Source organism: Haplochromis burtoni, unplaced genomic scaffold (genome assembly GCF_018398535.1).
Source record: "Haplochromis burtoni strain Fernald_Lab_line unplaced genomic scaffold, NCSU_Asbu1 Contig_151, whole genome shotgun sequence".
NCBI classification, from domain to species: Eukaryota; Metazoa; Chordata; class Actinopteri; order Cichliformes; family Cichlidae; genus Haplochromis; species Haplochromis burtoni.
The window spans coordinates 1037197-1049885 of NW_024582512.1; the positions used below are offsets into that span (position 1 = coordinate 1037197).

General features: G+C 39.2%; 1 protein-coding gene across 1 annotated transcript in view; it reads left to right on the top strand.

Annotated features, from left to right (window-relative positions):
• si:dkey-247m21.3 (5-hydroxytryptamine receptor 4) overlaps window positions 1–12689 on the top strand; it is a 57346-nt gene that overhangs the window by 2729 nt on the left and 41928 nt on the right. The window lies entirely within an intron of this gene.

The window sequence follows — 12689 nt, forward strand, 5'->3', positions numbered from 1 at the left end:
CTTTTCCAAACCCAAATAATGTTGACAGTTGGTATAAGGTATTTATGATAATGTAGTGTGCTTGTTTTTCATCAGATATGATGCGGTGACATCCACTGTGGCAAGACATCTACACTTTGGTCTTGCCTTATCCAATTTATGTGTTACCGTTTACTGTTGTACTGCTGACGATTGTAGATTTTGAGATGTAGCTCTTGAATTGATCTCGTTTCTGTGAGTGTTGCACAGTCTGAACTTGGGGTGAATTTGCCAGACATCCACTTCTGGGAAGACTGCGCATTGTTTTAACACACACCTGAATGTTCCAGACTAGCAACCTCCCAAAGTTTTTGTTTTGATAGAGGTGCTCACATTTGCCGATGATCAGTTAATCAAGTTGATTTGATGATCAGTACCATGCTGCTTTCCACCCTCTTAATTCTTATGGAAGCAGTTATTGTATATGTACTTTCTCACAGGACTACATAAAGTCCTGTGAGGAACTTTCTTTTTCATCTGGGTGTACATTGTTTGCACACAGGATGCATCAGCCATTGTTTAATTCCACTCTCTCGTAATAAATCAACTTGACGTGGCTTCAAAAATAAGGACCACTAGAGCGTCATTGTCTGTTTTTAAGACTAAATACCCCCAATCCTGTATCCTTTGGTAGCATCTGGTATAGGAACATAAAGTAAATTTTAGAAATCAAAGCATTAATTTTAATTTACTATTATTAGACAACATATGGTACCAAAATCATAAATCATGGTAAAAAAAAATTCAAATTTTTTTATATTAGAAGAAAACTCACACTCCTAAGGGAGGTGCAAATCCAGTGCTGGACAGCAGCCAGCAGAATGAAAGCCTTGACCAGATTACAGGTATGGGTGTCTTAAGGTGAATCGGGCAGATGAAACAGGATAGTGTTTAGAGACAGTGAGTGAACTAGAGTGACCTTCCAGCAGTCAAACAAGATTTTAATATTTTAAGGTCCCAGAAATAGTTAGTTTCCTGGCTCTCCCATCACCTGCTCTACTGTCCTTATTAGCCACTCTCTACAGACATGTAGGAAAAAGCCACCGCCTTCAGGCTAAATTTAGGCCATCTGTACAAATGCCAACTCATTAGCCTGATTCCCAGCATGGACCAGGACTCGTTCATTATCAGTGTTACCTCACCCATATCCGTCTTTTGCATCTCAGTTTATTGACAAAGATAGCTTATCGTAATATGTGCTATAGTAAACAGACTACTGTCAACACAGATATACTGTAAGTTCTTTGTTTTGGTGTCCTGCTAATAAAAACTGGAAATGCTTTTACATTTTTACAGCCAGTAAACACAAGTCATTTGATTTTGCTTATTGTTGTCTGTTTTGAAAAACAGCTTCCACTGGCTACACTTGAACTAACATCAGCATAGTAAGTAGCATAGTAATACTGGTCTCTCCGTATTACTTAACATGTTATATATAGTGATAAATCAATAAATAATGGTGACTTATTAGACATGCGTGTGAATGACACTGCTGACAGCTGATTAGTGTTCTGAAGATTGCCTGAAAGTACCCTGCACTAAGTAAACGACTGAGCTACATCCCTGGTCACTGATGTTCGCTTGTCACGCTCCAGTGACAACCGAACATGGTCATCATTTCCAAATTTGACTGTTATCAGATACTAATCTAGGTGAGGGAGCTTCTAAAGCAGATAATAATCTGCTGTGCAGAAGTGAAACCTGAGCGTGAGCCTCGTGTTTAGTGCAACAGGAATTAAATGTCAAATTTGTGATTAAAATGCCCAGTAAAAGAATCCTGTGACTACAAAACAGGGTAGAGTTTCATTACTGGAAAAATGGATTCTTTTTATTTTAAGATAAGAGATAAGATAAACCTTTATTAGTCCCACCCGTGCTAAATTTTTTGGTCACGGCACAAAGTTAAGAGCAGTGAAAATTAAGAAAAAAAGAAAAAACAATAGAATAGAATAAGATACGATAAGATAAGATAGAATAACATACTATACAAAATAGAATAAAATATTATATACAATAGATACAAATAGAATAAAATACTTTGTTATATTGGGAAAATTGCACTTGGTACTATTGCACATCAGGGAGACAGGGCAAAAGTGTGTGTGTCTGTGTGTGTGTTTCCAAGAAAAATTGAATGAGACTTTTTATTCTGTAGAGAGATGCAAAGTTACTCGGAAACAACTTGTCACATGCTTCTATTCTTGGTGATATATACAGTTGATGGTATCGGTTTTTTAGTTAAATATTATCGCAGTAAAATTTCGTGAAAGAAGAACTTCAAATGGACCATCAGATAGGAGTTCAGCTTCAATAAATGGACCTTTGTTAAAAAGGAGGCCATGCAAAGCAAAGTGAAACATTAAACATCCTTGAATTAATGTCATTCAGCATGACTTTTAAATAGTTGTTTCCTTTATCACTTCTAATTTTAATTTGGTCTAATTTTTTGATAAGAAGATGATTTTCTTGGTATTGTTATTCCTTTTATTGCATAATAGTTTCCTTGAGTGTCTTGTAAGTGTGAAGTCGACACTAGCGCTCTGAGAAAAACTAAGGCCCAAAGTAGGTGATAGCACTTGGTTGATCTTTGATTTCCATAGCCTGCCTGCCTTTTCCACACAGCCTCTGTGCATGCATGCTTATATGCTGCACATTGTACTGTATTATTTACTCATTGTCCATTCTTCCCCTTTTCATTTCTGAGCTTGCATGCTGATTGTGACGAGCACGCTCGATTACTCACTCACTACCCATTACCCACATAGCTTTATCCACAATACACACTCCATGTGCTTAGACTTGCAGCTTGTTCCAGTCATGCATGTAGCACACTAGTGTGTGATTTAGGGGATCGCTGTGAGGACAGGGTTTGAATATTAGAATATTACTAGAATATCAGAATCGCATATAGATGTTAATTTGAGTGTTGTAACTGTGCTCCACAGATGATCAAAGAGTTTTTTTTCTTTATAGTATACCTCTGAAATCAAAGAGAGGAACTATGTGCTCTCAAATGAATGTAAATCAATTGAGAACTGGAAGTTGACTGAGAGCTTAGTTTTTGTGAAACATGTAATTATAGTTATCAGTGAAGTTCATCTGTTTTCAGCTGTAGTTGATATTCTAACAATTTAGCGATCCTCTTATTTTTGGCTGCTAAGTGCGATGTTAAATTTTAAAAAAGCAAAAAGCGAATTGTTTGTAGATGTCAGCTGGTTATAAAAATACCAGACCAACTGTCCTGTTCTGACATCAGTGCTACATCTTTAGAGCTTTTGTTAACAGAGAAAGAAGCTTGTGAGTGGAGTATGCGTTGGATTTGATTTACTGCAGTCATATCTAAATTGCTACCTAACACTGGAGCCTAGTTTGAGATGTTTTTCCTGTTTGACTGGTGTCAGTTGCTTTAGGTGACTAATACAGCAAAAGTAATTAATCTGTTTGTGTAAAAGTGAAATATTATACAGATTTTTGTTTCTTTCTGAATTTCTGAAGAACTGGGTACTGTATACTAGTGCTGTATAGCATGGTAAGTTATAGTTTAAAAATCAGGTGGTCCATTTAGTTTATAGCTCTCTAACAAAAGGAAAATTGTGGCTCTTGAAAATCTGACAATTCAACAGTCTATTAAAAGCCAGTAGTTCTGGAGTTCTAGAGAAACAATTGTCTTGGATTTCTTTGCTGTTGTAGACTGATTGCAAGTAACTAGGGTGACCAGCTTTTGATTGCAAGGTACTTGCACACCAATCAGAGCCAAACAGCTTTTTGGACGTCGAGTATTGGAGTGGCTGTATGTAGCTCAGGAGGTAGAGCAGGTTGGTGGTTTGATCCCTTTGATCTTGGGCACGATACTGAACTCAGAGATGCTGTTGTTAGATAGAAAGCACGGGTAGGAAAAAGTGCTTGTGTGTATGTTGTATAAATCGCTTTCAGTGCTCACTTAGTTACAATAGTAAAACGCAATATAAGAACCAGTTCATTCTGAGTAGTTAATGTGATTTTCTGTGTATGTAAATGGCAACAGATTTGCGATTTTCATCTGTTTATCACAGTTAATCATTCTGTGGTCACAAACAGATTGCGTGTGATTGCCACCTTGAGCACATTCAATCACAAAGGAGCTTGCAAAGAAAAGCGTCTGGACTTCTTTAAGTTGCTTGAAGACATTTCACCTCTCATCCGAGAAGCTTCTTCAGTTCTAAGGTCAAATGGTGGAGAGTCCCAGATATAAACCTAGTGGGAGTGTCCCCCCACAGAGGGACAAAAGGACCCCCTGATGATCCTCTAATCGCCTGAGCCAAGGTGTGAAACTGGGTGTGGGTCCCAATCAGCCAGGGTTTCGGGTGAGCTCATTGTGAAACCTGGCCCCACCTTATCATGCGAATTTTTCTTTGCAAGCTCCTTTGACTACGATGACCTGGATGACTGAGAACCTTCACAGACATTCAATCACAAACTGATTTCAGATTGGTTCCATTTCGTTGCCATTTCACCATCTGACTGTGACAGGTCACAGACCTGATTCCTGTCTCTAAAACAACCGTTTTAACGGAAACCGGACTGCAAACTCATTGCACATCGATGCAATAATTTCGTTCTGCTGCGGTCCCCATTCACTGTTTTGCATAGCGTGACTATAGCGTTAGATGACAGGATTTATGAAGATCCGCTTGTAGTCACTGAAGCTGCCACAAGCTTTTCACAATGATTGTGTATAAAGTATTTGTACTAGTCATAATTCAGCTGAAAATTGTCCAGTAAACCACAGACTATGCCTCCTGCCTGCTTGCATGATGATACCAGTGCAGAAGTAGTTTTGTTTTGAAACAGTTTATAGCCTGTAAAAGCTAATGTCCTCAAAGCAAATGGCACAGTGACTCATAACAAAAGAAGTGCAACGAAACAGGGAAACAAAAGCAAGTTGGTACACTGGAATTTCTTTATTGCCATCAGTTAGCCCTAAACCACAGAATCAGAATGTAGAATCAGTATGTAGATCTCTCAGTGTCTTATTTCCTCCCATCAGCCCAAAGTTAATTAGTTTCCTAAAGCTTGCCATTATTGTATGCTTTTATTTTGAAAAAAGAAAACTAGGGTAAATCTGAGGAACTCATTTATATGGTAGTGCTAAATTGGGTCACCAGAATCAGAGTTACCAGGTCCCAAAGCCACTCAATACCCAGAGTAACTGCTAATAAAACACCAAAGTACTAATTAACTAGCACAAATGGATCTACCGTGGATTTGCACCATTCATCCAAAAATATATTCACTTTTCATCTGTCATTTTTTGTCATTTTTTGTGTAAAATGCCTGTTATCCTGACTGGGTGTGAATTTATCCAGTTTACATTTCATTTCCAATTATTATGACACACACAAGTAGTATTGAGAGGGGGGAGCTGGGTGGCTCGGAGGATTACAGCACAGTGTGTGAGTGTGTGTGTAGGTGGCTGGCATGTTGGCGTTTATACTGTAAGCGCTGTTCTAGAATCACTTTGGTTGGATTTGGATACAGGCAAATGACTTAATTGGGAAAGATTAAACAAAATGATCTTTTTATAGATTTATGGATGTGTAATATGGAACTGAATTAATATAATGAATGCCAGAGCTGATATTTTCTTGCTATCGTTAGTATTAACTTGCACTCCACAGCTTCAGGTGGTGAGAAAAGCCTCCCCAGCAGCAGTTTGCTTACTCAGACCTTGCTCTCAAACAATTAAAACTGCAGGATGAAGGACTGAAGATCATGATACGTGTCCTCGGCAATGGAGCGAGAGGCTGCTCCTCCACATGCAAGCAAGCAAACAAATGTGCATATGGGCACACACAAACGATTCAACAAGCTCACAATCAGAGGTGTGAGAATATGTGAGAAGTATTTAGGTCCCACCTGACAAGAGACAAGTGAGAATTAAGGAGGAATTAATTAGTTGCCTTTACTTCTTTATAAGCAGTACAATGGTCTCCACACACTGCTGTTGCTGTTTAGCAGAAAAAGAACATTTGCATCTTTCATATGTTTGACAAATAATAGCATTAGCTCACATTTGTCAGAACAAATTATTTGAATTTTATTACACATGCTGGGAAACCTTCACTTTTACAGAGTTTGTAAGTGTAGCATGAAGTAAATTTTACAGCTTACAGTGACAAAAGTGATTGCTTGATAAAGAAGACTACAGTTGTACATTGATTGTCTTTACCTTACTGTCTTCCCATTGATATAGAGTTAGAGTTAGTTAACAAGCACATTTCCAAAAGTCTAATGAACCGCTAATTGTTTGTTGCATTTCTTATCTGTGCAGTCCCGTATTCTGGCATTTGAAGAGGTGTTTTAGTATTTACACACATTTAATAGTGACTGTCAGCATAAATCAAGAATCACAGAAGTGATTCTGTGTCTTTTAAGGCAGAGGTCCCCAACCTTTTTTGTGCCACAGACCGGTTTATGCCCGACAATATTGTCACGGACCGGCCTTTAAGGTGTCGCGGATAAATACAACAAAATAAAATTAGTACCGGCACCGAAAAAAAGAAAATTTATTCATAACATTTCACACCTGAGCCTCAACTCTCGCGGCCCGGTACCAAACGACTCACGGACCGGTACCGGTCCGAGGCCCGGGGGTTGGGGACCGCTGTTTTAAGGGATATCTTTGACTGGGGCACAAACCTGGTGGAATTCAATATCCACATATTCATTTTTTTTTTCACTTTGTGCAGCCCAGCAGATCAGGAAGATGCCCAGATGGCGAGTGAGCATCTTCTAAATGCAGCTCAGTTCAGATGAGTCTGTCAGTTCTCCTGCATCATCTGACTGCCTGTTTGTTTTTGTTTGTCACTCAGCCTCTGTCTGCATCTATACAGTCTACATCTATTAAGACATAAAGGTGTTTGTATCGAGAAAATACGTGGATCTGTTTGAAGTTGTGCGTGTATATGATGTGATATTTATTTATCTTCATTTTCTACTGTATAGCTGTGCTATGATGTTGTAGGCCACACAGTGCTTGCATCTCAAAACCACCTGTGGGTACTGGGTTGATTTTTAAGTTAATTTTCCTTTTCTCACACATTTTTTTTTCTTTAGATTATTTCTTCTTCCATTTCAGCACAAATCTGTCTGTCTCAATCCTTCACTTTGAACTATCCAACAGAGTTTTGTCTGTTGATAACTACCTATATATTATCTAGTACACTACGGCACATAGTAGGCCTATTTCCACAGAACAGTTTGGTACTGTTACTACAACAAGTCTTGTCTACCGGTCCCTGGCTCGTCTAATGCACATGTTTAAGATAGGCTCTGAATTGTGCATCCATTACTGTCAGAGTGTAGACAGATAAAGCAATTAAAGTTCATGGAACAAAGTGTGAGTGTCAGAATAGTTGAACGTGGGCTGTAATATAAAAGTGCTTTGAGTGCTCTCATAAACAGCCCACTTCACTTTGAGTCCGAGTGACGCAAATTTTGTCTGCGCAGACATCTGTGGACCCTCCAACTTTTTTGTTTCTGTGTGGACTTTTCAGCTTGAGCACTACACTACAAAATACCGACTCATCGTACGCTCTCAACATGATGCTCTGAGTTCCGACACATGTAGCACTGTGCATCTCAGAAGTGGCTTTTCTCCCTTAAAAATAAAAAAAGTGTTTTGTTTTGGGGGGTTTTAAACAGAAGCTACATCGAGCTTCACAAAGCAATTGGGGGTGCCAGGAAGTTAAAAGCAGGAACAGCATACAGACAGTATAAAAGATGAGTGCCAGTCATTGGTTTTAAACTGTCGATTTTGGCTATAATTACCTTGTTTGGATGAAACGGTGGAGTGCTAATTTGTCAGCTAATGCTAGCTGGTTTGGTTAGCAAGCTGCACTCATAAATTGCCTAGGGGAACACACAACGCTCATACTGGCTAATTAGTGCTACTAAATGGACTAATAAAATGATAGCATTTTATATAGATAATCCATTAAAAATGCTGATGAAAACTCACTCCAATCAGAGTTTTTATCAGGGGTAAATTACCCCTAAAGGTCAAAACTATATATTTCTTACTGCGCTGTAAATATGCCTTTTAGTGCTGTAAATTTAGACATTTTAACATGAGTCAGCTGACTGCCTTTTGGAGCCGGCGTCAAGCGGCACCCCAAGGAACAGTAGCTTTTTGTTTCTGCTTCCACCTTTCTCAGCTCTGGAGTTTGCTCTGTGGAACTGCATAAAGAAGCTTTCTTTATTTTTTTTTAAAAAAAGATCACATGTAGATCTAAACACTCTGCAGCTAAAACGCTCCTGGTGTATTTTGAAACCATGTGCAGGATAAAAAAATTGTATTGACATTCAGAGACATCCATTTATTCTGCTCTTATCGTTACTTGTCTATCTATTTAGGAGGGTGTCCGGCAGATCCACATAACATTGCTCTTGTAAATCACAAACAGCTGCACTAAGTCAAGTCAGTTGCCCAGTTACTCCAGAACAAATGGAAAAATGAGAATGAGAAATGCTCTTTCTTTTGTGCACCATCTAGCCATCCATCTTCTACTACTTATCTAAGTCTGGGGCACAATTTAAGGTGTTCTCAAGTCAGCCAAGAGGTGTAATCCCTCCAGTGTGTCCTCGGTTTGCCTCAGGAAGTCCTCCTGGTTTGACATGCCTGGAACACCTGATCTAGAAGGTACCCTGTAGGCATCCTGGTCAGATGCCCGAACCAGAGTAAACCAACGGGTCTACTCTATATTTCTATATTCTGTCTTTCTCTAACACATCCTCACTCTTCTTCCTTTTCCACTGATAAGTTGTTGGGGGTCATCAAATGTTGACCCTTGCAGCTCCTTCGTGCCCATGAATTGAATATATTTTAAAATGCTCAGTCTCCTGGCTTCACCTGTGTTGACCACAAAGAATCACGTGCATTACATTTCCTCAAATGTAGGAATGACACATTTTTGCCAAAGCAACTGAGATAAAGAGACATGGCGCGCTGGTTTCCTGCCTTATTCCTTTTATTTAGGCTCAGAGCCTATGATGGCAGTGACGGTGATATTAACATTAAATAAATTTTAACATTGTCAACTGTTGAGTATGCAGCAGATAAAAAGGAGACATAAAAGCAATCTAGTGCCTTCGTGCTCTCTGCTTTCCAGAGTTCATCCTGTTCTGTTTGGCTGTCAGTCAGATGTGAAATGGACACGGTGAGCTGTGAAAACACACCCCCCTGGACTCACATCATACAAGAAAATTGCAGTCAGAAATATGGCTCATCTCTCCTCTCCCTTTCCTCCCTTTGTAGGAAATTCCAGATTAAGCAACTATTTTTCTCATTTCCGACATGTGAGTAACTGAGTGAGCAACGACTAGCAGGGTGGGTTGTGTTTGTTTTGTTGTTGTGGCGTTGATAGCGTATGAGTGTGTTTGTGGCTGAAAGAGGAAAAAATGCTGATTAGTTTGCTGTGAACACCATTTAAGATGCAAACAATAATCAGTAAATTTCAGCTGACTATTGAACACGGGCTGAATGTAAAGCTGAACACCATCCAATCTGTGCACCATTGTTTAGCTGAATTATTCCTTCAGGAACGTCACATTCACCTATTTTTACTGTGTTTGTAATCAGTGGTTTTGTGTTGTAATTGCTACAGATTACGGACAATCGGCTTAGCTAGAACGTGCTCAGATGTCCAATGAGCCGGGGGCCAGCTAAAGGTGTTAGTATACTTGTTTGAGCCTGTTGAATTGGCTAGGTGTGTGATTGTGAGCAAAGAAGCAGGGTTATAGGTATTTTCTCTTGAAAAGCTATGCTTTACAGGGCTTCTAAAGTTGACTTTTATATCATTATTTATGCTTTATGGCCTGAAATGCCCCAGTTTTGATTTACACTGGCCATTTTGTTAGGTACAGTTGTTCAACTGCTCATATCTAACCAGCCAACCACATTGCAGCACCATGACCCAAACTCAAAAATATAATTTGTTGCAATCAAGGTATGCAGAAAACCGTCTCTGAACCCACAACACATCAGTTGTGAAGCAAATTGCCCAAAGCAGCAGAAGAGCACACTGGGTGCCGCTCTTGTAAGCTAAGAACGGGAAACTGAGGCTAAAATTAACGCAGGCACGCCAAAATGGACAAACAGAAGATTGAAAAAAAAAAGGCTTCCTGTTTTGACAAGTCTCAATTTCTGCTGTGTGCTGTCAGATGGTAGCGTCAAGCACCATGAAAGCATGAATCCATCCTGCCTTGTATCAGTGGTTCAGGCTGCCGGTGAAGCTATGATGTGGGGGATATTTAGTGGGCACACTTTCAGCTGATTAAAATGAATAAGCGTAGCTGTAGTTGTTGACCATGTCTATCTCTTTATGAGCCCCCAGAAGATTTACCTATCTTCTGATGTCAGAAATCTCAACTAATCTCAAACTGGTTTATTGAACATGTCCAGATGGGCTTTACAGTTACAAGATCTCACTGCAATAGAGCACCTTTGGGATGTGATGGAGGGGAGGTGCATTCTATGCATGATAGAGACATCTGCAGCAACTGTGTGATGCTGTCATGTTAATATGGACCAAAAGATCTGAGGAATGTTTCCAGCGCCTGTGTCATGAAGAATTAAGGCAATGTTGAAGGCAACAGGGGTCCAACCCCATACTAGCAAGGTACTTCAAATCAATGCCTGTATTTTTTTTTTAATAAAGACAGTGATCGTGGAATCGTGGATTTAAAAAAAATGCCTGTGAATACTGCCCAATATGGTGAACAACCCATTCAGGAACATTATGTTTTTAATAATCTATCCTCACGAGTCCCTTATGTGTTTGAAAAAAACCCTAAAACTTCTCGGCTCTTGTAAGTACAAATGGTATGCACTGTATGCTCTTAAGCAGGATGCAGCGGAGGTGGTGTACTCTACCTGGGTCATATTATTTCTCTAATTGCTTTAAGGAAGTGGAGCATTTGATAAAAGACACATTGAACTTTCTCTGTTTTGTTTCAGCCCACTTGTTCAGCACCACTATATTTTTCATGTCTAGTAAATGTTATGTACAAGTACATACGTAAGTCTGGACAGGTCAGAGCGAGAAAAGCATTGCTTACTTTTTAAGCCAGGATTAAGACTCATTATGAATCAGATGAAATAAATTAATATTAATTTTAAAATCTACACTATGTGTCTTATTATAGTCAACACAGGAACAGACACGAGTTCAAATTCAACTTAAAGCTGGATAATACACAGATATCGCATGCAGTAAACTGTAATCTGTCCACAGGAAGTAAGTACTGTTGACAGGAGCGTTGGCTTTCACAGTCTGTCAGGTAATGATACTGACCCTCAAGTGCAATAAGCTTGGACAGGGATCATAAAACGGCAGAAAAGCACATGTTGAAATAGGTGCTTAAAGCTGATAAGGCATCGGCAACTGTGCCAATGAAAGGTTGTTCTTCATGAACAGATGCTTAATGTCACATGTGAGAGCATATTCTCCAAGTATTTTTAGAGGTTTTTTTGTCATTTCCAGTCAAATAGTATGCAAACACTATACAAACAAATAGTATGTACTTTTGTCCTGAGTTGGTGTAATATATTTATGAATCCTAACCTTAACATCAGCTGATAAGTCTGCCTCTTTGGTTTGACATGAAAAAGATTTCAATGGGAATCCAGTCACAAGAAAAAAATGTCTAATGTATCACATTTAGCTGTAGCTATGCTCCACGGTGTATTAGTTTTAAGTAACAGCTGTGAGACTCAGAGATTCCTCCTCTTTCTTTACTATATTTTTAACCCAGGGCTTGTGACTCTGGTATCCTAGCCAAACGTAAAATGGAACTCTAACATGCGCTTCATGTTGCAGAAGCATCATTTCCTAAACTTAACCAAGCAGTTCTGAATAGTAACACAAAACAGTGACTGAAAACAAAAAGAAATGTGACAGAGAAAGAAACTAAAATCTAAAATAATGATACAGCACTGGATACAGACCCCAGACCTTGTAGAACTTGTTAGTTTTTTTTAAGGCAAATCACAATTTTCTTTGATGTAAAAGTGGTATATTTCTCACCAGCAGTAGGGAGTTGATACTGAGTTTTGTTGGGATTGCAGACACTGAGCCCAAAAATAAATTGGCCATCCCCAGAATTTTTCCATGGCCATAAAGTTGATATTTGTTGTCCAGAATGCATGTAGCCATCCATGCATCCATCCATCCATGCATCCATCCATCTATGCATCTATCCATGCATCCATCCATCCATCCATCCATGCATCCATCCATCCATCCATCCATGCATCTATCCATCCATCCATGCATCCATGCATGCATGCATGCATCCATCCATCTATCCATGCATCTATCCATCCATCCATGCATCCATGCATGCATGCATCCATCCATCCATCCATCTATCCATGCATCTATCCATCCATCCATCTATCCATCCTCTTCACCTTATCTGGGGTTCAGGGTTGTGGTTGTGTGCGAGTCTATCCCATCCCATATCTGTCATACACACTGGAGAGTTTGCCAATCTATCACAGATGCAGTAACATGAAAGATGTAACTATGACTACACTGATTTTTTTCTGAAATCATTCTCTCATTCAGTCCTTCTTACTTCTTCTTTAGAGAGTTCAGGGTGTGTTAAAAGCACAATTCATTTAGCCTTTT